Raw genomic sequence first — 27670 nt, 5'->3', positions numbered from 1 at the left:
TTACATCAGAGAAGGCCAGGTACCCTACACCATAACAGGGGTTTTTGAAATTTTGACTTGTCTACTTAAAGATCACCAAAATCTGATAACAAGGTCAATTACATCCCTGGGTGGGATTGAACCACCAACCCTTTGGTTAAAAACCAATCACACTAACCGATTGCACCACAGAGACACTTTGCAAAAGTCCATACTGACAAAGGCTAATAAGCATTCATCTAGAACGTTTCCTAGAAAAACTTTAAAAAGTCAATAATGTGGAGAGTTTTTGTATGATGTTTCTTCCATCAACCAATGAAGAAACACATTGGTACTTTCCCATGATGAGTGAGTGCTTCAGGATCTCTTGCACTTACATGTGCAGCAGAGTACTGTAATGGAAGCATGCTGGGTCCATAACCCAGAGGTAGGCAGATTGAAACTATCCTCTGCTATATGCATTTTTTTTTTGTTCATTAAAGTAATCCAAAACTGGGATTGATATTTTAGCTTTTATTTTTACTTAAAGTACAATAACTTTTACCATTTTAATTTGTTTTAATAGTATATTGACAGTATTGTTTTCTTTCAAAAATCCAATTAATTTTCTTTACCCGATTATTAAAATGGTAACTGACAAAAACAAACTACATTGTCACCAGAAGAGCAATACAAAATGTACAAGTGATATATTAAAATCATCTTTCCAGCTTGAATTTCAATGATGCATTGGGGCAACGATTTTGTGAGAAACATCTTCACCCTTAAATAAAGATTTTCTTAATTCCTTACCTGTGTGCTAATTAGATATCACCTTGTTTTCACATTAAACAGACTTCCACATAAGAAAACAGCAAAGATGCAGTGGCGTTAATGTTTCCTGGTGTCAACCTGTATTATTTCCGTAGATATTGAAATGAGGATGCATCTTGCTGCCTTTCCAATGAAGCAAGTTTAATTTAGTAATAGGTGAAAAACCATCCCTACAAAGATGTTAATCAGATAATTGGCTTTGTGGACACTTTTCAGAGAACAAATTTGTTAGCATAAAAATAAAGCCAGAAAATGAAGAGCTGTTTAATCACTCAATTGGATTTTTTTGCCAGCATATTTCTTTTTCTCTGCAAACCACTGCTAAATTGTGCTTCCTAGCTGTTTTTATAAAATCACTGAATCAAATCTAACTCTGATTACATCAGAGAAGGCCAGGTACCCTACACCATAACAGGGGTTTTTGAAATGTTGACTTGTCTACTTAAAGATCACCAAAATCTGATAACAAGGTCAATTACATCCCTGGGTGGGATTGAACCACCAACCCTTTGGTTAATAACCAATCACACTAACCGATTGCGCCACAGAGACACTTTGCAAAAGTCCATACTGACAAAGGCTAATAAGCATTCATCTAGAACGTTTCCTAGAAAAACTTTAAAAAGTCAATAATCTGGAGAGTTTTTGTAAGATGTTTCTTCCATCAACCAACGAAGAAACACATTGGTACTTTCCCATGATGAGTGAGTGCTTCAGGATCTCTTGCACTTACATGTGCAGCAGAGTACTGTAATGAAAGCATGCTGGGTTCATAACCCAGAGGTAGGCAGATTGAAACTATCCTCTGCTATATGCATTTTTTTTTTGTTAATTAAAGTAATCCAAAACTGGGATTGATATTTTTTAGCTTTTATTTTTACTTAAAGTACAATAACTTTTACCATTTTAATATGTTTTAATAGTATAATGACAGTATTGTTTTCTTTCAAAAAATCCACTTAATTTTCTTTACCCGATTATTAAAATGGTAATTGACAAAAACAAACTACATTGTCACCAGAAGAGCAATACAAAATGTACAAGTCATATATTAAAATCATCTTTCCAGCTTGAATTTCAATGATGCATTGGGGCAACGATTTTGTGAGAAACATCTTCACCCTTAAATAAAGATTTTCTTAATTCCTTACCTGTGTGCTAATTAGATATCACCTTGTTTTCACATTAAACAGACTTCCACATGAGAAAGCAGCAAGGATGCAGTGGCGTTAATGTTTCCTGGTGTCAACCTGTATTATTTCAGTAGATATTGAAATGAGGATGCATCTTGCTGCCTTTCCAATGAAGCAAGTTTAATTTAGTAATAGGTGAAAAACCATCCCTACAAAGATGTTAATCCGATACTTGGCTTTGTGGACACTTTTCAGAGAACAAATTAGTTAGCATAAAAATAAAGCCAGAAAATGAAGAGCTGTTTAATCACTCAATTGGATTTTTCTGCCAGCATATTTCATTTTCTCTGCAACCCACTGCTAAATTGTGCTTCCTAGCTGTTTTTTGATAAAATCACTTAATCAAATCTAACTCTGATTACATCAGAGTAGGCCAGGTACCCTACACCATAAGAGGGGGTTTGAAATTTTGACTTGTCTACTTAAAGATCACCAAAATCTGATGACAAGGTCAATAACATCCCTGGGTGGGATTGAACCACCAACCCTTTGGTTAATAACCAAACACACTAACCGATTGCACCACAGAGACACTTTGCAAAAGTACATACTGACAAAGGCTAATAAGCATTCATCTAGAACGTTTCCTAGAAAACTTTAAAAAGTCAATAATCTGGAGAGTTTTTGTAAGATGTTTCTTCCATCAACCAATGAAGAAACGCATTGGTACTTTCCCATGATGAGTGAGTGCTTCAGGATCTCTTGCACTTACATGTGCAGCAGAGTACTGCAATGGAAGCATGCTGGGCCCATAACCCAGAGGTAGGCAGATTGAAACTATCCTCTGCTATATGCATTTTTTTTTGTTAATTAAAGTAATCCAAAACTGGGATTGATATTTTTGCTCTTTTATTTTTACTTAAAGTACAATAACTTTTACCATTTTAATTTGTTTTAATAGTATATTGACAGTATTGTTTTCTTTCAAAAATCCACTTAATTTTCTTTACCCTATTATTAAAATGGTAATTGACAAAAACAAACTACATTGTCACCAGAAGAGCAATACAAAATGTACAAGTGATATATTAAAATCATCTTTCCAGCTTGAATTTCAATGATGCATTGGGGCAACGATTTTGTGAGAAAAATCTTCACCCTTAAATAAAGATTTTCTTAATTCCTTACCTGTGTGCTAATTAGATATCACCTTGTTTTCACATTAAACAGACTTCCACATGAGAAAGCAGCAAGGATGCAGTGGCGTTAATGTTTCCTGGTGTCAACCTGTATTATTTCAGTAGATATTGAAATGAGGATGCATCTTGCTGCCTTTCCAATGAAGCAAGTTTAATTTAGTAATAGGTGAAAAACCATCCCTACAAAGATGTTAATCAGATACTTGGCTTTGTGGACACTTTTCAGAGAACAAATTTGTTAGCATAAAAATAAAGCCAGAAAATGAAGAGCTGTTTAATCACTCAATTGGATTTTTTTGCCAGCATATTTCTTTTTCTCTGCAAACCACTGCTAAATTGTGCTTCCTAGCTGTTTTTATAAAATCACTGAATCAAATCTAACTCTGATTACATCAGAGAAGGCCAGGTACCCTACACCATAACAGGGGTTTTTGAAATTTTGACTTGTCTACTTAAAGATCACCAAAATCTGATAACAAGGTCAATTACGTCCCTGGGTGGGATTGAACCACCAACCTTTTGGTTAATAGCCGTACACACTAACTGATTGCGCCACAGCAACACTTTGCAAAAGTACATACTGACAAAGGCTAATAAGCATTCATCTAGAACGTTTCCTAGAAAAACTTTAAAAAGTCAATAATCTGGAGAGTTTTTGTAAGATGTTTCTTCCATCAACCAACGAAGAAACACATTGGTACTTTCCCATGATGAGTGAGTGCTTCAGGATCTCTTGCACTTACATGTGCAGCAGAGTACTGTAATGAAAGCATGCTGGGTTCATAACCCAGAGGTAGGCAGATTGAAACTATCCTCTGCTATATGCATTTTTTTTTTTGTTAATTAAAGTAATCCAAAACTGGGATTGATATTTTTTAGCTTTTATTTTTACTTAAAGTACAATAACTTTTACCATTTTAATATGTTTTAATAGTATATTGACAGTATTGTTTTCTTTCAAAAAATCCACTTAATTTTCTTTACCCGATTATTAAAATGGTAATTGACAAAAACAAACTACATTGTCACCAGAAGAGCAATACAAAATGTACAAGTCATATATTAAAATCATCTTTCCAGCTTGAATTTCAATGATGCATTGGGGCAACGATTTTGTGAGAAACATCTTCACCCTTAAATAAAGATTTTCTTAATTCCTTACCTGTGTGCTAATTAGATATCACCTTGTTTTCACATTAAACAGACTTCCACATGAGAAAGCAGCAAGGATGCAGTGGCGTTAATGTTTCCTGGTGTCAACCTGTATTATTTCAGTAGATATTGAAATGAGGATGCATCTTGCTGCCTTTCCAATGAAGCAAGTTTAATTTAGTAATAGGTGAAAAACCATCCCTACAAAGATGTTAATCCGATACTTGGCTTTGTGGACACTTTTCAGAGAACAAATTAGTTAGCATAAAAATAAAGCCAGAAAATGAAGAGCTGTTTAATCACTCAATTGGATTTTTCTGCCAGCATATTTCATTTTCTCTGCAACCCTCTGCTAAATTGTGCTTCCTAGCTGTTTTTTGATAAAATCACTTAATCAAATCTAACTCTGATTACATCAGAGTAGGCCAGGTACCCTACACCATAAGAGGGGGTTTGAAATTTTGACTTGTCTACTTAAAGATCACCAAAATCTGATGACAAGGTCAATAACATCCCTGGGTGGGATTGAACCACCAACCCTTTGGTTAATAACCAAACACACTAACCGATTGCACCACAGAGACACTTTGCAAAAGTACATACTGACAAAGGCTAATAAGCATTCATCTAGAACGTTTCCTAGAAAACTTTAAAAAGTCAATAATCTGGAGAGTTTTTGTAAGATGTTTCTTCCATCAACCAATGAAGAAACGCATTGGTACTTTCCCATGATGAGTGAGTGCTTCAGGATCTCTTGCACTTACATGTGCAGCAGAGTACTGCAATGGAAGCATGCTGGGCCCATAACCCAGAGGTAGGCAGATTGAAACTATCCTCTGCTATATGCATTTTTTTTTGTTAATTAAAGTAATCCAAAACTGGGATTGATATTTTTGCTCTTTTATTTTTACTTAAAGTACAATAACTTTTACCATTTTAATTTGTTTTAATAGTATATTGACAGTATTGTTTTCTTTCAAAAATCCACTTAATTTTCTTTACCCTATTATTAAAATGGTAATTGACAAAAACAAACTACATTGTCACCAGAAGAGCAATACAAAATGTACAAGTGATATATTAAAATCATCTTTCCAGCTTGAATTTCAATGATGCATTGGGGCAACGATTTTGTGAGAAAAATCTTCACCCTTAAATAAAGATTTTCTTAATTCCTTACCTGTGTGCTAATTAGATATCACCTTGTTTTCACATTAAACAGACTTCCACATGAGAAAGCAGCAAGGATGCAGTGGCGTTAATGTTTCCTGGTGTCAACCTGTATTATTTCAGTAGATATTGAAATGAGGATGCATCTTGCTGCCTTTCCAATGAAGCAAGTTTAATTTAGTAATAGGTGAAAAACCATCCCTACAAAGATGTTAATCAGATACTTGGCTTTGTGGACACTTTTCAGAGAACACATTTGTTAGCATAAAAATAAAGCCAGAAAATGAAGAGCTGTTTAATCACTCAATTGGATTTTTTTGCCAGCATATTTCTTTTTCTCTGCAAACCACTGCTAAATTGTGCTTCCTAGCTGTTTTTATAAAATCACTGAATCAAATCTAACTCTGATTACATCAGAGAAGGCCAGGTACCCTACACCATAACAGGGGTTTTTGAAATTTTGACTTGTCTACTTAAAGATCACCAAAATCTGATAACAAGGTCAATTACGTCCCTGGGTGGGATTGAACCACCAACCTTTTGGTTAATAGCCGTACACACTAACTGATTGCGCCACAGCGACACTTTGCAAAAGTACATACTGACAAAGGCTAATAAGCATTCATCTAGAACGTTATCTAGAAAAACTTTAAATAGTCAATAATCTGGAGAGTTTTTGTAAGATGTTTCTTCCATCAACCAATGAAGAAACACATTGGTACTTTCCCATGATGAGTGAGTGCTTCAGGATCTCTTGCAATTACATGTGCAGCAGAGTACTGTAATGGAAGCATGCTGGGTCCATAACCCAGAGGTAGGCAGATTGAAACTATCCTCTGCTATATGAATTTTTTTTTGGTAATTAAAGTAAACCAAAACTGGGATTGATATTTTTGCTCTTTTATTTTTACTTAAAGTACAATAACTTTTACCATTTTAATTTGTTTTAATAGTATATTGACAGTATTGTTTTCTTTCAAAAATCCACTTAATTTTCTTTACCCGAATATTAAAATGGTAATTGACAAAAACAAACTACATTGTCACCAGAAGAGCAATACAAAATGTACAAGTGATATATTAAAATCATCTTTCCAGCTTGGATTTCAATGATGCATTGGGGCAACGATTTTGTGAGAAACATCTTCACCCTTAAATAAAGATTTTCTTAATTCCTTACCTGTGTGCTAATTAGATATCACCTTGTTTTCACATTAAACAGACTTCCACATGAGAAAACAGCAAAGATGCAGTGGCGTTAATGTTTCATGGTGTCAACCTGTATTATTTCCGTAGATATTGAAATGAGGATGCATCTTGCTGCCTTTCCAATGAAGCAAGTTTAATTTAGTAATAGGTGAAAAACCATCCCTACAAAGATGTTAATCAGATACTTGGCTTTGTGGACACTTTTCAGAGAACAAATTTGTTATCATAAAAATAAAGCCAGAAAATGAAGAGCTGTTTAATCACTCAATTGGATTTTTCTGCCAGCATTTTTCTTTTTCTCTGCAACCCACTGCTAAATTGTGCTTCCTAGCTGTTTTTTTATAAAATCACTAAATCAAATCTAACTCTGATTACATCAGAGAAGGCCAGGTACCCTACACCATAAGAGGGGGTTTGCAATTTTGACTTGTCTACTTAAATATCACCAAAATCAGATCACAAGGTCAATTACGTCCCTGGGTGGGATTGAACCACCAACCTTTTGATTAATAGCTGAACACACTAACAGATTGCGCCACAGAGACACTTTGCAAAAAGTCCATACTGACAAAGACTAATAAGCATTCATCTAGAACGTTTCCTAGAAAAACTTTAAAAATTCAATAATCTGGAGAGTTTTTGTAAGATGTTTCTTCCATCAACCAACGAAGAAACACATTGGTACTTTCCCATGATGAGTGAGTGCTTCAGGATCTCTTGCACTTACATGTGCAGCAGAGTACTGCATTGGAAACATGCTGGGCCCATAACCCAGAGGTAGGCAGAATGAAACTATCCTCTGCTATATGCATTTTTTATTGTTAATTAAAGTAATCCAAAACTGGGATTGATATTTTTGCTCTTTTATTTTTACTTAAAGTACAATAACTTTTACCATTTTAATTTGTTTTAATAGTATATTGACAGTATTGTTTTCTTTCAAAAATCCACTTAATTTTCTTTACCCTATTATTATAATGGTAATTGACAAAAACAAACTACATTGTCACCAGAAGAGCAATACAAAATGTACAAGTGATATATTAAAATCATCTTTCCAGCTTGAATTTCAATGATGCATTGGGGCAACGATTTTGTGAGAAACATCTTCACCCTTAAATAAAGATTTTCTTAATTCCTTACCTGTGTGCTAATTAGATATCACCTTGTTTTCACATTAAACAGACTTCCACATGAGAAAGCAACAAGGATGCAGTGGTGTTAATGTTTCCTGGTGTCAACCTGTATTATTTCAGTAGATATTGAAATGAGGATGCATCTTGCTGCCTTTCCAATGAAGCAAGTTTAATTTAGTAATAGGTGAAAAACCATCCCTACAAATATGTTAATCAGATACTTGGCTTTGTGGACACTTTTCAGAGAACAAATTAGTTAGCATAAAAATAAAGCCAGAAAATGAAGAGCTGTTTAATCACTCAATTGGATTTTTCTGCCAGCATATTTCTTTTTCTCTGCAACCCACTGCTAAATTGTGCTTCCTAGCTGTTTTTATAAAATCACTGAATCAAATCTAACTCTGATTACATCAGAGAAGGCCAGGTACCCTACACCATAACAGGGGGTTTGAAATTTTGACTTGTCTACTTAAAGATCACCAAAATCTGATAACAAGGTCAATTACATCCCTGGGTGGGATTGAACCACCAACCCTTTGATCAATAACCAAACACACTAACCGATTGCGCCACAGAGACACTTTGCAAACTTACAAACTGACAAAGGCTAATAAGCATTCATCTAGAACGTTTCCTAGAAAAACTTTAAAAAGTCAATAATCTGGAGAGTTTTTGTAAGATGTTTCTTCCATCAACCAACGAAGAAACACATTGGTACTTTCCCATGATGAGTGAGTGCTTCAGGATCTCTTGCACTTACATGTGCAGCAGAGTACTGCATTGGAAACATGCTGGGCCCATAACCCAGAGGTAGGCAGAATGAAACTATCCTCTGCTATATGCATTTTTTATTGTTAATTAAAGTAATCCAAAACTGGGATTGATATTTTTGCTCTTTTATTTTTACTTAAAGTACAATAACTTTTACCATTTTAATTTGTTTTAATAGTATATTGACAGTATTGTTTTCTTTCAAAAATCCACTTAATTTTCTTTACCCTATAATTATAATGGTAATTGACAAAAACAAACTACATTGTCACCAGAAGAGCAATACAAAATGTACAAGTGATATATTAAAATCATCTTTCCAGCTTGAATTTCAATGATGCATTGGGGCAACGATTTTGTGAGAAACATCTTCACCCTTAAATAAAGATTTTCTTAATTCCTTACCTGTGTGCTAATTAGATATCACCTTGTTTTCACATTAAACAGACTTCCACATGAGAAAACAGCAAAGATGCAGTGGCGTTAATGTTTCCTGGTGTCAACCTGTATTATTTCCGTAGATATTGAAATGAGGATGCATCTTGCTGCCTTTCCAATGAAGCAAGTTTAATTTAGTAATAGGTGAAAAACCATCCCTACAAAGATGTTAATCAGACACTTGGCTTTGTGGACACTTTTCAGAGAACAAATTAGTTAGCATAAAAATAAAGCCAGAAAATGAAGAGCTGTTTAATCACTCAATTGGATTTTTCTGCCAGCATATTTCTTTTTCTCTGCAACCCACTGCTAAATTGTGCTTCCTAGCTGTTTTTTTATAAAATCACTTAATCAAATCTAACTCTGATTACATCAGAGAAGGCCAGGTACCCTACACCATAACAGGGGGTTTGAAATTTTGACTTGTCTACTTAAAGATCACCAAAATCTGATAACAAGGTCAATTACATCCCTGGGTGGGATTGAACCACCAACCCTTTGATCAATAACCAAACACACTAACCGATTGCGCCACAGAGACACTTTGCAAACTTACATACTGACAAAGGCTAATAAGCATTCATCTAGAACGTTTCCTAGAAAAACTTTAAAAAGTCAATAATCTGGAGAGTTTTTGTAAGATGTTTCTTCCATCAACCAACGAAGAAACACATTGGTACTTTCCCATGATGAGTGAGTGCTTCAGGATCTCTTGCACTTACATGTGCAGCAGAGTACTGCATTGGAAACATGCTGGGCCCATAACCCAGAGGTAGGCAGAATGAAACTATCCTCTGCTATATGCATTTTTTATTGTTAATTAAAGTAATCCAAAACTGGGATTGATATTTTTGCTCTTTTATTTTTACTTAAAGTACAATAACTTTTACCATTTTAATTTGTTTTAATAGTATATTGACAGTATTGTTTTCTTTCAAAAATCCACTTAATTTTCTTTACCCTATAATTATAATGGTAATTGACAAAAACAAACTACATTGTCACCAGAAGAGCAATACAAAATGTACAAGTGATATATTAAAATCATCTTTCCAGCTTGAATTTCAATGATGCATTGGGGCAACGATTTTGTGAGAAACATCTTCACCCTTAAATAAAGATTTTCTTAATTCCTTACCTGTGTGCTAATTAGATATCACCTTGTTTTCACATTAAACAGACTTCCACATGAGAAAGCAGCAAGGATGCAGTGGTGTTAATGTTTCCTGGTGTCAACCTGTATCATTTCAGTAGATATTGAAATGAGGATGCATCTTGCTGCCTTTCCAATGAAGCAAGTTTAATTTAGTAATAGGTGAAAAACCATCCCTACAAATATGTTAATCAGATACTTGGCTTTGTGGACACTTTTCAGAGAACAAATTAGTTAGCATAAAAATAAAGCCAGAAAATGAAGAGCTGTTTAATCACTCAATTGGATTTTTCTGCCAGCATATTTCTTTTTCTCTGCAACCCACTGCTAAATTGTGCTTCCTAGCTGTTTTTATAAAATCACTGAATCAAATCTAACTCTGATTACATCAGAGAAGGCCAGGTACCCTACACCATAACAGGGGGTTTGAAATTTTGACTTGTCTACTTAAAGATCACCAAAATCTGATAACAAGGTCAATTACATCCCTGGGTGGGATTGAACCACCAACCCTTTGATCAATAACCAAACACACTAACCGATTGCGCCACAGAGACACTTTGCAAACTTACAAACTGACAAAGGCTAATAAGCATTCATCTAGAACGTTTCCTAGAAAAACTTTAAAAAGTCAATAATCTGGAGAGTTTTTGTAAGATGTTTCTTCCATCAACCAACGAAGAAACACATTGGTACTTTCCCATGATGAGTGAGTGCTTCAGGATCTCTTGCACTTACATGTGCAGCAGAGTACTGCATTGGAAACATGCTGGGCCCATAACCCAGAGGTAGGCAGAATGAAACTATCCTCTGCTATATGCATTTTTTATTGTTAATTAAAGTAATCCAAAACTGGGATTGATATTTTTGCTCTTTTATTTTTACTTAAAGTACAATAACTTTTACCATTTTAATTTGTTTTAATAGTATATTGACAGTATTGTTTTCTTTCAAAAATCCACTTAATTTTCTTTACCCTATAATTATAATGGTAATTGACAAAAACAAACTACATTGTCACCAGAAGAGCAATACAAAATGTACAAGTGATATATTAAAATCATCTTTCCAGCTTGAATTTCAATGATGCATTGGGGCAACGATTTTGTGAGAAACATCTTCACCCTTAAATAAAGATTTTCTTAATTCCTTACCTGTGTGCTAATTAGATATCACCTTGTTTTCACATTAAACAGACTTCCACATGAGAAAACAGCAAAGATGCAGTGGCGTTAATGTTTCCTGGTGTCAACCTGTATTATTTCCGTAGATATTGAAATGAGGATGCATCTTGCTGCCTTTCCAATGAAGCAAGTTTAATTTAGTAATAGGTGAAAAACCATCCCTACAAAGATGTTAATCAGACACTTGGCTTTGTGGACACTTTTCAGAGAACAAATTAGTTAGCATAAAAATAAAGCCAGAAAATGAAGAGCTGTTTAATCACTCAATTGGATTTTTCTGCCAGCATATTTCTTTTTCTCTGCAACCCACTGCTAAATTGTGCTTCCTAGCTGTTTTTTTATAAAATCACTTAATCAAATCTAACTCTGATTACATCAGAGAAGGCCAGGTACCCTACACCATAACAGGGGGTTTGAAATTTTGACTTGTCTACTTAAAGATCACCAAAATCTGATAACAAGGTCAATTACATCCCTGGGTGGGATTGAACCACCAACCCTTTGATCAATAACCAAACACACTAACCGATTGCGCCACAGAGACACTTTGCAAACTTACATACTGACAAAGGCTAATAAGCATTCATCTAGAACGTTTCCTAGAAAAACTTTAAAAAGTCAATAATCTGGAGAGTTTTTGTAAGATGTTTCTTCCATCAACCAACGAAGAAACACATTGGTACTTTCCCATGATGAGTGAGTGCTTCAGGATCTCTTGCACTTACATGTGCAGCAGAGTACTGCATTGGAAACATGCTGGGCCCATAACCCAGAGGTAGGCAGAATGAAACTATCCTCTGCTATATGCATTTTTTATTGTTAATTAAAGTAATCCAAAACTGGGATTGATATTTTTGCTCTTTTATTTTTACTTAAAGTACAATAACTTTTACCATTTTAATTTGTTTTAATAGTATATTGACAGTATTGTTTTCTTTCAAAAATCCACTTAATTTTCTTTACCCTATAATTATAATGGTAATTGACAAAAACAAACTACATTGTCACCAGAAGAGCAATACAAAATGTACAAGTGATATATTAAAATCATCTTTCCAGCTTGAATTTCAATGATGCATTGGGGCAACGATTTTGTGAGAAACATCTTCACCCTTAAATAAAGATTTTCTTAATTCCTTACCTGTGTGCTAATTAGATATCACCTTGTTTTCACATTAAACAGACTTCCACATGAGAAAACAGCAAAGATGCAGTGGCGTTAATGTTTCCTGGTGTCAACCTGTATTATTTCCGTAGATATTGAAATGAGGATGCATCTTGCTGCCTTTCCAATGAAGCAAGTTTAATTTAGTAATAGGTGAAAAACCATCCCTACAAAGATGTTAATCAGACACTTGGCTTTGTGGACACTTTTCAGAGAACAAATTAGTTAGCATAAAAATAAAGCCAGAAAATGAAGAGCTGTTTAATCACTCAATTGGATTTTTCTGCCAGCATATTTCTTTTTCTCTGCAACCCACTGCTAAATTGTGCTTCCTAGCTGTTTTTTTATAAAATCACTTAATCAAATCTAACTCTGATTACATCAGAGAAGGCCAGGTACCCTACACCATAAGAGGGGGTTTGAAATTTTGACTTGTCTACTTAAAGATCACCAAAATCTGATAACAAGGTCAATTACATCCCTGGGTGGGATTGAACCACCAACCCTTTGATTAATAACCAAACACACTAACCGATTGCGCCACAGAGACACTTTGCAAACTTACATACTGACAAAGGCTAATAAGCATTCATCTAGAACGATTCCTAGAAACATTTTAAAAAGTCAATAATGTGGAGAGTTTTTGTAAGATGTTTCTTCCATCAACCAATGAAGAAACACATTGGTACTTTCCCATGATGAGTGAGTGCTTCAGGATCTCTTGCACTTACATGTGCAGCAGAGTACTGTAATGGAAGCATGCTGGGTCCATAACCCAGAGGTAGGCAGATTGAAACTATCCTCTGCTATATGCATTTTTTTTTGTTAATTAAAGTAATCCAAAACTGGGATTGATATTTTTGCTCTTTTATTTTTACTTAAAGTACAATAACTTTTACCATTTTAATTTGTTTTAATAGTATATTGACAGTATTGTTTTCTTTCAAAAATCCAATTAATTTTCTTTACCCGATTATTAAAATGGTAATTGACAAAAGCAAACTACATTGTCACCAGAAGAGCAATACAAAATGTACAAGTGATATATTAAAATCATCTTTCCAGCTTGAATTTCAATGATGCATTGGGGCAACGATTTTGTGAGAAAAATCTTCACCCTTAAATAAAGATTTTCTTAATTCCTTACCTGTGTGCTAATTAGATATCACCTTGTTTTCACATTAAACAGACTTCCACACGAGAAAGCAGCAAGGATGCAGTGGCATTAATGTTTCCTGGTGTCAACCTGTATTATTTCAGTAGATATTGAAATGAGGATGCATCTTGCTGCCTTTCCAATGAAGCAAGTTTAATTTAGTAATAGGTGAAAAACCATCCCAACAAAGATGTTAATCAGATACTTGGCTTTGTGGACACTTTTCAGAGAACAAATTTGTTAGCATAAAAATAAAGCCAGAAAATGAAGAGCTGTTTAATCACTCAATTGGATTTTTTTGCCAGCATATTTCTTTTTCTCTGCAACCCACTGCTAAATTGTGCTTCCTAGCTGTTTTTATAAAATCACTGAATCAAATCTAACTCTGATTACATTAGAGAAGGCCAGGTACCCTACACCATAACAGGGGTTTTCGAAATTTTGACTTGTCTACTTAAAGATCAACAAAATCTGATAACAAGGTCAATTACGTCCCTGGGTGGGATTGAACCACCAACCTTTTGGTTAATAGCCGTACACACTAACTGATTGCGCCACAGCGACACTTTGCAAAAGTGCTTACTGACAAAGGCTAATAAGCATTCATCTAGAATGTTTCCTATAAAAACTTTAAATAGTCAATAATCTGGAGAGTTTTTGTAAGATGTTTCTTCCAGCAACCAATGAAGAAACACATTGGTACTTTCCCATGATGAGTGAGTGCTTCAGGATCTCTTGCACTTACATGTGCAGCAGAGTACTGTAATGGAAGCATGCTGGGTCCATAACCCAGAGGTAGGCAGATTGAAACTATCCTCTGCTATATGCATTTTTTTTGTTAATTAAAGTAATCCAAAACTGGGATTGATATTTGTGCTCTTTTATTTTTACTTAAAGTACAATAACTTTTACCATTTTAATTTGTTTTAATAGTATATTGACAGTATTGTTTTCTTTCAAAAATCCAATTAATTTTCTTTACCCGATTATTAAAATGGTAATTGACAAAACAAACTACATTGTCACCAGAAGAGCAATACAAAATGTACAAGTGATATATTAAAATCATCTTTCCAGCTTGAATTTCAATGATGCATTGGGGCAACGATTTTGTGAGAAACATCTTCACCCTTAAATAAAGATTTTCTTAATTCCTTACCTGTGTGCTAATTAGATATCACCTTGTTTTCACATTAAACAGACTTCCACATGAGAAAACAGCAAAGATGCAGTGGCGTTAATGTTTCCTGGTGTCAACCTGTATTATTTCCGTAGATATTGAAATGAGGATGCATCTTGCTGCCTTTCCAATGAAGCAAGTTTAATTTAGTAATAGGTGAAAAACCATCCCTACAAAGATGTTAATCAGACACTTGGCTTTGTGGACACTTTTCAGAGAACAAATTAGTTAGCATAAAAATAAAGCCAGAAAATGAAGAGCAGTTTAATCACTCAATTGGATTTTTCTGCCAGCATATTTATTTTTCTCTGCAACCCACTGCTAAATTGTGCTTCCTAGCTGTTTTTTTATAAAATCACTTAATCAAATCTAACTCTGATTACATCAGAGAAGGCCAGGTACCCTACACCATAAGAGGGGGTTTGAAATTTTGACTAGTCTACTTAAAGATCACCAAAATCTGATAACAAGGTCAATTACATCCCTGGGTGGGATTGAACCACCAACCCTTTGATTAATAACCAAACACACTAACCGATTGCACCACAGAGACACTTTGCAAACTTACCTACTGACAAAGGCTAATAAGCATTCATCTAGAACGTTTCCTAGAAAAACTTTAAAAAGTCAATAATCTGGAGAGTTTTTGTAAGATGTTTCTTCCATCAACCAATGAAGAAACACATTGGTACTTTCCCATGATGAGTGAGTGCTTCAGGATCTCTTGCACTTACATGTGCAGCAGAGTACTGCATTGGAAACATGCTGGGCCCATAACCCAGAGGTAGGCAGATTGAAACTATCCTCTGCTATATGCATTTTTTATTGTTAATTAAAGTAATCCAAAACTGGGATTGATATTTTTGCTCTTTTATTTTTACTTAAAGTACAATAACTTTTACCATTTTAATTTGTTTTAATAGTATATTGACAGTATTGTTTTCTTTCAAAAATCCACTTAATTTTCTTTACCCTATAATTATAATGGTAATTGACAAAAACAAACTACATTGTCACCAGAAGAGCAATACAAAATGTACAAGTGATATATTAAAATCATCTTTCCAGCTTGAATTTCAATGATGCATTGGGGCAACGATTTTGTGAGAAACATCTTCACCCTTAAATAAAGATTTTCTTAATTCCTTACCTGTGTGCTAATTAGATATCACCTTGTTTTCACATTAAACAGACTTCCACATGAGAAAGCAGCAAGGATGCAGTGGCATTAATGTTTCCTGGTGTCAACCTGTATTATTTCAGTAGATATTGAAATGAGGATGCATCTTGCTGCCTTTCCAATGAAGCAAGTTTAATTTAGTAATAGGTGAAAAACCATCCCAACAAAGATGTTAATCAGATACTTGGCTTTGTGGACACTTTTCAGAGAACAAATTTGTTAGCATAAAAATAAAGCCAGAAAATGAAGAGCTGTTTAATCACTCAATTGGATTTTTTTGCCAGCATATTTCTTTTTCTCTGCAACCCACTGCTAAATTGTGCTTCCTAGCTGTTTTTATAAAATCACTGAATCAAATCTAACTCTGATTACATTAGAGAAGGCCAGGTACCCTACACCATAACAGGGGTTTTCGAAATTTTGACTTGTCTACTTAAAGATCAACAAAATCTGATAACAAGGTCAATTACGTCCCTGGGTGGGATTGAACCACCAACCTTTTGGTTAATAGCCGTACACACTAACTGATTGCGCCACAGCGACACTTTGCAAAAGTGCTTACTGACAAAGGCTAATAAGCATTCATCTAGAATGTTTCCTATAAAAACTTTAAATAGTCAATAATCTGGAGAGTTTTTGTAAGATGTTTCTTCCAGCAACCAATGAAGAAACACATTGGTACTTTCCCATGATGAGTGAGTGCTTCAGTAACTCTTGCACTTACATGTGCAGCAGAGTACTGTAATGGAAGCATGCTGGGTCCATAACCCAGAGGTAGGCAGATTGAAACTATCCTCTGCTATATGCATTTTTTTTGTTAATTAAAGTAATCCAAAACTGGGATTGATATTTGTGCTCTTTTATTTTTACTTAAAGTACAATAACTTTTACCATTTTAATTTGTTTTAATAGTATATTGACAGTATTGTTTTCTTTCAAAAATCCAATTAATTTTCTTTACCCGATTATTAAAATGGTAATTGACAAAACAAACTACATTGTCACCAGAAGAGCAATACAAAATGTACAAGTGATATATTAAAATCATCTTTCCAGCTTGAATTTCAATGATGCATTGGGGCAACGATTTTGTGAGAAACATCTTCACCCTTAAATAAAGATTTTCTTAATTCCTTACCTGTGTGCTAATTAGATATCACCTTGTTTTCACATTAAACAGACTTCCACATGAGAAAACAGCAAAGATGCAGTGGCGTTAATGTTTCCTGGTGTCAACCTGTATTATTTCCGTAGATATTGAAATGAGGATGCATCTTGCTGCCTTTCCAATGAAGCAAGTTTAATTTAGTAATAGGTGAAAAACCATCCCTACAAAGATGTTAATCAGACACTTGGCTTTGTGGACACTTTTCAGAGAACAAATTAGTTAGCATAAAAATAAAGCCAGAAAATGAAGAGCAGTTTAATCACTCAATTGGATTTTTCTGCCAGCATATTTATTTTTCTCTGCAACCCACTGCTAAATTGTGCTTCCTAGCTGTTTTTTTATAAAATCACTTAATCAAATCTAACTCTGATTACATCAGAGAAGGCCAGGTACCCTACACCATAAGAGGGGGTTTGAAATTTTGACTAGTCTACTTAAAGATCACCAAAATCTGATAACAAGGTCAATTACATCCCTGGGTGGGATTGAACCACCAACTCTTTGATTAATAACCAAACACACTAACCGATTGCGCCACAGAGACACTTTGCAAACTTACCTACTGACAAAGGCTAATAAGCATTCATCTAGAACGTTTCCTAGAAAAACTTTAAAAAGTCAATAATCTGGAGAGTTTTTGTAAGATGTTTCTTCCATCAACCAACGAAGAAACACATTGGTACTTTCCCATGATGAGTGAGTGCTTCAGGATCTCTTGCACTTACATGTGCAGCAGAGTACTGCATTGGAAACATGCTGGGCCCATAACCCAGAGGTAGGCAGATTGAAACTATCCTCTGCTATATGCATTTTTTATTGTTAATTAAAGTAATCCAAAACTGGGATTGATATTTTTGCTCTTTTATTTTTACTTAAAGTACAATAACTTTTACCATTTTAATTTGTTTTAATAGTATATTGACAGTATTGTTTTCTTTCAAAAATCCACTTAATTTTCTTTACCCTATAATTATAATGGTAATTGACAAAAACAAACTACATTGTCACCAGAAGAGCAATACAAAATGTACAAGTGATATATTAAAATCATCTTTCCAGCTTGAATTTCAATGATGCATTGGGGCAACGATTTTGTGAGAAACATCTTCACCCTTAAATAAAGATTTTCTTAATTCCTTACCTGTGTGCTAATTAGATATCACCTTGTTTTCACATTAAACAGACTTCCACATGCGAAAGCAGCAAGGATGCAGTGGCGTTAATGTTTCCTGGTGTCAACCTGTATTATTTCAGTAGACATTGAAATGAGGATGCATCTTGCTGCCTTTCCAATGAAGCAAGTTTAATTTAGTAATAGGTTAAAAACCATCCCTACAAAGGTGTTAATCAGAGACTTGGCTTTGTGGACACTTTTCAGAGAACAAATTTGTTAGCATAAAAATAAAGCCAGAAAATGAAGAGCTGTTTAATCACTCAATTGGATTTTTTTGCCAGCATATTTCTTTTTCTCTGCAACTCACTGCTAAATTGTGCTTCCTAGCTGTTTTTATAAAATCACTGAATCAAATCTAACTCTGATTACATCAGAGAAGGCCAGGTACCATACACCATGGGTCTTCAACCTGCGACCCTCCAGCTGCTGTGGAACTACACATCCCAGCATGCCCTGCCTCAGTTTTAGCATACCTTAATAGCAAAACTGTGGCAGGGCATGCTGGGATGTGTAGTTTCACAGCAGCTGGAGGGCCACAGGATGAAGACCCATGCCCTACACCATGGGTCTTCATCCTGTGGCCCTCCAGCTGCTGTGAAACTACACATCCCAGCATGCCCTGCCACAGTTTTGCTATTAAGGTATGCTAAAACTGAGGCAGGGCATGCTGGGATGTGTAGTTCCACAGCAGCTGGAGGGTCGCAGGTTGAAGACCCATGCCCTACACCATAACAGGGGGTTTGAAATTTTGACTTGTCTACTTAAAGATCACCAAAATCTGATAACAAGGTCAATTACGTCCCTGGGTGGGATTGAACCACCAACCTTTTGGTTAATAACCATACACACAGACTGATTGCGCCACAGCGACACTTTGCAAAAATACATACTGACAAAGGCTAATAAGCATTCATCTAGAACGTTTCCTAGAAACATTTTAAAAAGTCAATAATGTGGAGAGTTTTTGTAAGATGTTTCTTCCATCAACCAATGAAGAAACACATTGGAACTTTCCCATGATAAGTGAGTGCTTCAGGACCTCTTGCACTTACATGTGCAGCAGAGTACTGTAATGGAAGCATGCTGGGTCCATAACCCAGAGGTAGGCAGATTGAAACTATCCTCTGCAATATGCATTTTTTTTTGTTAATTAAAGTAATCCAAAACTGGGATTGATATTTTTGCTCTTTTATTTTTACTTAAAGTACAATAACTTTTACCATTTTAATTTGTTTTAATAGTATATTGACAGTATTGTTTTCTTTCAAAAATCCAATTAATTTTCTTTACCCGATTATTAAAATGGTAATTGACAAAAACAAACTACATTGTCACCAGAAGAGCAATACAAAATGTACAAGTGATATATTAAAATCATCTTTCCAGCTTGAATTTCAATGATGCATTGGGGCAACGATTTTGTGAGAAACATCTTCACCCTTTAATAAAGATTTTCTTAATTCCTTACCTGTGTGCTAATTAGATATCACCTTGTTTTCACATTAAACAGACTTCCAGACCCTCCAACATGACCCGCCCCACTAGGTACAAAATGCTCTGTTTCTGGACTTCCCTCTTAATTTATGATTTCCATCACCTGTGTTGAACTAGTTAAATGATAAGAAAGCTGTTTCTTCACAGGTGATGGCAATAATAAATTAAGAGGGAAGTCCAGAAACAGAGCATTTTGTACCTAGTGGGGCGGGTCATGTTGGAGGGTATGGACTTCCACATGAGAAAGCAGCAAGGATGCAGTGGCGTTAATGTTTCCTGGTGTCAACCTGTATTATTTCAGTAGATATTGAAATGAGGATGCATCTTGCTGCCTTTCCAATGAAGCAAGTTTAATTTAGTAATAGGTGAAAAACCATCCAAGAGCTGTTTAATCACTCAATTGGATTTTTTTGCCAGCATATTTCTTTTTCTCTGCAACCCACTGCTAAATTGTGCTTCCTAGCTGTTTTTATAAAATCACTGAATCAAATCTAACTCTGATTACATCAGAGAAGTCTAAATACCTAACACCATAACAGGGGGTTTGAAATTTTGACTTGTCTACTTAAAGATCACCAAAATCTGATAACAAAGTCAATTACATCCCTGGGTGGGATTGAACCACCAACCTTTTGGTTAATAGCCATACACACTAACTGATTGCGCCACAGCGACACTTTGCAAAATTACATACTGACAAAGGCTAATAAACAATCATCTAGAACGTTTCCTAGAAAAACTTTAAAAAGTCAATAATCTGGAGTGTTTTTGTAAGATGTTTCTGCCATCAACCAATGAAGAAACACATTGGTACTTTCCCATGATGAGTGAGTGCTTCAGGATCTCTTGCACTTACATGTGCAGCAGAGTACTGCAATGGAAGCATGCTGGGCCCATAACCCAGAGGTAGAAAGATTGAAACTATCCTCTGCTATATGCATTTTTTTTGTTAATTAAAGTAATCCAAAACTGGGATTGATATTTTTGCTCTTTTATTTTTACTTAAAGTACAATAACTTTTACCATTTTAATTTGTTTTAATAGTATATTGACAGTATTGTTTTCTTTCAAAAATTCACTTAATTTTCTTTTCTGTGTGCTAATTAGATATCACCTTGTTTTCACATTAAATAGACTTCCACATGAGAAAGCAGCAAGGATGCAGTGGCGTTAATGTTTCCTGGTGGTAGTGGGGGACTGTGTTTGTGCTTTCCTCTGGTCAGCTCTGGTAAAAGTCAGATTTCTTTGTCTCAGATCTTCCTCTAGCCTTGTTCTTCTTTCGAGAGTTCCCTTGTGCTGCCTCAGTTGGATCTCCTTCACTTGACAGGGGGGTACCCGAGCAGCGACCCTCCCCAGCACTAGCCCAACTCCTACTTACCTGCCAGGTGAGATACTATGATCAGGAAGGTGCTTCTCCCAGGGAAAGGCTCACCCATTGCACTCTGGGTGTGCTGCTCCTGCGATTTCCCCAAATGTGGGAAACTTGACTGCATAATTTGTGTTTCCCCTGGTCGGCTCTCGTATAATTCAGATCTCTTTGTCTCAGGTCTCTCTCCAGCCTAGTTTGCTGTCTGTTTCCACTTCTCTTTTCTTAAACCGCTCCCTTCTATGCCCTTGCGCACCTTAATTAAATCTAACTCTGATTACGTCAGAGAAGGCCAGGTACCCTACACCATAAGAGGGGGTTTGAAATTTTGACTTGTCTACTTAAAGATCACCAAAATCTGATCACAAGGTCAATTACATCACTGGGTGGGAACCTTTTGGTTAATAGCCCATGTAAGTGCAAGAGATCCTGAAGCACTCACTCATCATGGGAATGTACCAATGTGTTTCTTACAAAAATTCTCCAGATTATTGACTTTTTAAAGTTTTTCTAGGAAACGTTCTAGATGAATGCTTATTAGCCTTTGTCAGTATGTACTTTTGCAAAGTGTCGCTGTGGCGCAATCAGTTAGTGTGTATGGCTATTAACCTAAAGGTTGGTGATTCAATCCCACCCAGGGACGTAATAGACCTTGTTATCAGATTTTGGTGATCTTTAAGTAGACAAGTCAAAATTTCAAACCCCCTCTTATGGTGTAGGGTACCCGGCCTTCTCTGATGTAATCAGAATTAGATTTGATTAAGTGATTTTATAAAAAACAGCTAGGAAGCACAATTTAGCAGTGGGTTGCAGAGAAAAAAAATTTTGCTGGCAGAAAAGTCCAATTGAGTGATTAAACAGCTCTTCATTTTCTGATTTTATGTTTATGCTAACAAATTTGCTCTCTGAAAAGTGTCCACAAAGCCAAGTCTCTGATTAACACCTTTGTAGGAATGGTTTTTCACCTATTACTGAATTAAACTTGCTTCATTGAAAAGGCAGCAAGATGCATCCTCATTTCAATGTCTACTGAAATAATACAGGTTGACACCAGGAAACATAAACGTCACTGCATCCTTGCTGCTTCCTCATGGGGAAGTCTGTTTAATGTGAAAACAAGGTGATATCTAATCAGCACACAGGTAAGGAATTAAGAAAATCTTTCTTTATGGGTGAAGATGTTTCTCACAAAATTGTTGCACCAAGGCATCATTGAAATTCAAGCTGGAAAGATGATTTTAATATATCACTTGTACATTTTGTACTGCTCTTCTGGTGACAATGTAGATTGTTTTTGTCAATTACCATTTTAATAATCGGGTAAAGAAAATTAATTGGATTTTTGAAAGAAAACAATACTGTCAATATACTATTAAAACAAATTAAAATGGTAAAAGTTATTGTACTTTAAGTAAAAATAAAAGAGCAAAAATATCAATCCCAGTTTTGGATTACTTTAATTAATAAAAACAATGCATATAGCAGAGGATAGTTTCAATCTGCCTACCTCTGGGTTATGGACCCAGCATGCTTCCATTACAGTACTCTGCTGCACATGTAAGTGCAAGAGATCCTGATGCACTCACTCATCATAGGAAAGTACCAATGTGTTTCTTCATTGGTTGATGGAAGAAACATCTTACAAAAACTCTCCACATTATTGACTTTTTAAAATGTTTCTAGGAAACGTTCTAGATGAATGCTTATTAGCCTTTGTCAGTATGTACTTTTGAAAAGTGTCGCTGTGGCGCAATCAGTTAGTGTATAAGGCTATTAACCAAAAGGTTGGTGATTCAATCCCACCCAGGGACGTAATTGACCTTGTTATCAGATTTTGGTGATCTTTAAGTAGACAAGTCAAAATTTCAAACCCCCTCTTATGGTGTAGGGTACCTGGCCTTCTCTGATGTAATCAGAGTTAGATTTGATTAAGTGATTTTATAAAAAAACAGCTAGGAAGCACAATTTAGCAGTGGGTTGCAGAGAAAAAGAAAAATGCTGGCAGAAAAATCCAATTGAGTGATTAAACAGCTCTTCATTTTCTGGCTTTATTTTTATGCTAACAAATTTGTTCTCTGAAAAGTGTCCACAAAGCCAAGTCTCTGATTAACACCTTTGTAGGGATGGTTTTTAACCTATTACTAAATTAAACTTGCTTCATTGGAAAGGCAGCAAGATGCATCCTCATTTCAATGTCTACTGAAATAATACAGGTTGACACCAGGAAACATTAACGCCACTGCATCCTTGCTGCTTTCTCATGTGGAAGTCTGTTTAATGTGAAAACAAGGTGATATCTAATTAGCACACAGGTAGGGAATTAAGAAAATCTTTATTTAAGGGTGAAGATGTTTCTCACAAAATCGTTGCCTCAATGCATCATTGAAATTCAAGCTGAAAAGATGATTTTAATATATCACTTGTACATTTTGTATTGCTCTTCTGGTGACAATGTAGTTTGTTTTTGTCAATTACCATTTTAATAATAGGGTAAAGAAAATTAAGTGGATTTTTGAAAGAAAACAATACTGTCAATATACTATTAAACAAATTAAAACGGTAAAAGTTATTGTACTTTAAGTAAAAATAAAAGAGCCAAAATATCAATCCCAGTTTTGGATTACTTTAATTAACAAAAAAAATGCATATAGCAGAGGACAGTTGCAATCTGCCTACCTCTGGGTTATAGGCCCAGCATGCTTCCATTGTAGTCCTTTGCTGCACATGTAAGTGCTAGAGATCCTGAAGCACTCACTCATCATGGGAAAGTACCAATGTGTTTCTTCATTGGTTGATGGAAGGAACATCTTACAAAAACTCTCCAGATTATTGACTTTTTAAAGTTTTTCTAGGAAACGTTCTAGATGAATGCTTATTAACCTTTGTCAGTATGTACTTTCGCAAAGTGTCTCTGAGGCGCAAACAGTTAGCGTGTTCAGTTGTTAACCAAAAGGTTGGTGGTTCAATCCCACCTAGGGACGTAATTGACCTCGTTATCAGATTTTGGTGATCTTTAAGTAGACAAGTAAAAATTTCAAACCACCTCTTATGGTGTAGGGTACCTGGCCTTCTCTGATGTAATCAGAGTTAGATTTGATTAAGTGATTTTATAAAAAAAAACAGCCACGAAGCACAATTTAGCAGTGGGTTGCAGAGAAAAAGAAATATGCTGGCAGAAAAATCCAATTGAGTGATTAAACAGCTCTTCATTTTCTGGCTTTATTTTTATGCTAACAAATTTGTGCTCTGAAAAGTGTCCACAAAGCCAAGTATCTGATTAACACCTTTGTAGGGATGGTTTTTCACCTATTATTAAATTAAACTTGCTTCATTGGAAAGGCAGCAAGTGATGTCATCCAAGCAGTGGGTCAAAGTTGGCTTCAAACCTCGTCTGCTTATGAAAAGAGAAAAGGGGTATGCAGGGCATGGCGGCCTTTTGCGGTGCTTGGATGAATCCTAGTTCGCATTAAATAATGCAGTCGAGTTTCCCACATTTGGGGAAATCACAGGGGTCAGCATACCCAGAATGCAATGAATGAACTGCTCCCTGGGAGAACAGTCTTCATGACCATGGTATCTCCTATGCAAAATAAGTATGATTTGGGATAGGGCTGGGGAGGGCCGCTGCTCAGGCACATCTCTGTCAAGTAAAGGAGATTCAACTGAGGCAGCACAAGGGAACTCTCATCTGGGGACAACAACTGCAGGGAGAACACATATTTTCAGATGAACATGGGAGGGCAGAAGGCTGCCTAATACTGAAGCACCCCCAAACAACAAACCAAATGCAACAACTAGTGCAAGCATTCCTGGGGGAAGGCCTGCAGCAGATGGATTTGCATATGGCGATGTCATCCAAGCAGTGGGTCAAAGTTGGCTTCAACCCTCGTCTGCATATGAAAAGAGAAAAGGGGCGTGCAGGGCATGGCGGCCTTTTGCGGCACTTGGATGACCCCTAGTTCGCATTAAACACCTCCACCCTCCGTCGATGTGGGGCTCATGTTGGCTATGCCCCAGCCCCTGAAGCATTCAAGCTGATTTCTTGCAGCAGCTGGGCACTGTAACAGCTCCAGAGCTGCTCTGTAAGGCAAGTAAAAGGGTGTGGGCCCTGCAGCACTACCTGTAGTTCGCATTGTGCGAGACCCCTAGTTCGCATTAAACACCCCCACCCTCCTTCGGTGTGGGGCTCATGTTGGCCATGCCCCAGCCCCTGAAGCATTCACGCTGATTTCTTGCAGCAGCTGGGCAGTGTAACAGCTCAAGAGCTGCTCTGTAAGGCAAGTAAAAGGGTGTGGGCCCTGCAGCACTACCTGTAGTTTGCATTGTGCATTGGAAGACACAAAGTAAGCAGACGGGAGGAGAAGTCAGGATAGTGCACAAGGGTATAGACGGGAGGGGCTCAAGAAAAAAGAAGTGGAAACAGACAGCAAACTAGGCTTCCAATGCACAATGCAAACTACAGGTAGTGCTGCAGGGCCCACACCCTTTTACTTGCCTTACAGAGCAGCTCTGGAGCTGTTTAATCACTCAATTGGATTTTTCTGCCAGCATAATTTTTCTCTTACGTCCTAGAGGATGCTGGGGACTCCGTAAGGACCATGGGGGATAGACGGGCTCCGCAGGAGACATGGGCACTTAAAGAAAGACTTTAGATCTGGGTGTGCACTGGCTCCTCCCTCTATGCCCCTCCTCCAGACCTCAGTTTACTACTGTGCCCAGAGGAGACTGGGTGCTTTTCAGGGAGCTCTCCTGAGTTTCCTGACAGAAAGTATATTTGTTAGATTTTTTTATTTTCAGGGAGCCTGCTGGCAACAGACTCCCTGCATCGAGGGGCGGAGGGGAGAGATGCACACCTACTTCTGTGAGTTGATAGGCTCTGCTTCTTAGGCTACTGTACAGCATTAGCTCCAGAGGGATCGGTACGCAGGTCTCACCCTCGCCGTCCGTCCCAGAGCCGCGCCGCCGTCCCCCTCGCAGAGCCGGAAGATAGAAGCCGGGTGAGTATGAGAAGAAAAGAAGACTTCAGAGGCGGCGGAAGACTTCATGATCTTCACTGAGGTAACGCACAGCAGTAAAGCTGTGCTCCATTGCTCCCATACACCTCACACACGGCAGTCAGTGTAAGGGTGAAGGGCTCAGGGGGGACGCCCTGGGCAGCAATATAGACCTCTCTTTGGCAAAATAAATATATATGCAGCTAGGCACTGTATATATATATATAAGAGCCCCCGCCATTTTTTTACTATATTTGAGCGGGACAGAAGCCAGTCGCTGAGGGGGTGGGGCTTCTCCCTCAGCACTCACCAGCACCATTTTCTCCACAGCACCGCTGAGGGGAAGCTCCACGGACTCTCCCCTGCTTATACCACGGTAGAAAGAGGGTCTTAAAGAAGAGGGGGGCACATAATTAGGCGCATATATATATGGAAATACAGCGCTACTGGGTAAACATAAAATTATTGTGTTTTTTTCCTGGGTCATATAGCACTGGGGTGTGTGCTGGCATACTCTCTCTCTCTGTCTCTCCAAAGGGCCTTGTTGGGGAACTGTCCTCAGATAAGAGGATTCCCTGAGTGTATGGTGTGTCGGTACACGTGTGTCGACATGTCTGAGGTAGAAGGCTCTCCTAGAGAGGAGCAGGAGCAAATTAATGTGGTGTCTCCATCGACAACGCCGACACCTGACTGAATGGATATGTGAAATGTTTTAAGTGCTAATGTAAACTTATTACACAAGAGATTAGACAAAGCTGAAGCTAGGGAACAGTCAGGGAGTCAACCCATGCCTGTCCCTATGTCGCAGGGACCTTCGGGGTCTCAAAAGCGCCCACTATCCCAAATAGTTGACACAGATACCGACACCGATTCTGACTCCAGTGTCGACTACGATGATGCAAAGTTACAGCCAAAATTGGCTAAATGTATTCGATATATGATTATTGCAATAAAAGATGTTTTGCACATCACAGAGTCCCCTGTCCCTGACACGAGGGTACACATGTATAAGGGAAAGAAACCTGAGATTACCTTTCCCCCCTCACATGAGTTGAACGAATTATGTGAAAAAGCTTGGGAATCTCCAGACAAAAAGCTGCAGATTCCCAAAAGGATTCTTATGGCGTATCCTTTCCCGCCAATGGACAGGATACGGTGGGAATCCTCCCCTAGGGTGGATAAAGCATTGACACGCTTATCCAAAAAGGTAGCGCTGCCATCCCAGGATACGGCTACCATCAGGGACCATGCTGACTGCAAGCAGGAGGTTACCCTAAAGTCCATTTACACACATTCTGGTACCTTACTCAGACCGGCAATTGCGTCGGCCGGGGTTGTAGCGCGGTGGCAGCATGGACAGATACCTTATCAGCAGAGATTGAGACCCTAGATAAGGATGCTATGTTATTGACCATAGGGCATATAAAAGATGCTGTCCTATATATGAGAGATGCTC

General features: G+C 36.9%; 1 non-coding gene and 1 pseudogene across 1 annotated transcript; one reads left to right on the top strand and one right to left on the bottom strand.

Annotated features, from left to right (window-relative positions):
• Positions 1-21224: 21224 nt before the first annotated feature.
• On the top strand, positions 21225-21387 carry LOC134999985 (U1 spliceosomal RNA). The gene has a single exon (XR_010202046.1). It is a non-coding gene; the product is annotated as a U1 spliceosomal RNA (small nuclear RNA).
• Positions 21388-24663: 3276 nt separating this feature from the next.
• On the bottom strand, positions 24664-24817 carry LOC134999455 (U1 spliceosomal RNA; annotated as a pseudogene).
• Positions 24818-27670: the final 2853 nt, after the last annotated feature.

Source organism: Pseudophryne corroboree, unplaced genomic scaffold (genome assembly GCF_028390025.1).
Source record: "Pseudophryne corroboree isolate aPseCor3 unplaced genomic scaffold, aPseCor3.hap2 scaffold_150, whole genome shotgun sequence".
NCBI lineage: Eukaryota > Metazoa > Chordata > Amphibia > Anura > Myobatrachidae > Pseudophryne > Pseudophryne corroboree.
Note: the sequence above shows the minus strand (reverse complement) of the source record. Positions and strands in the feature narration are given on the sequence as shown.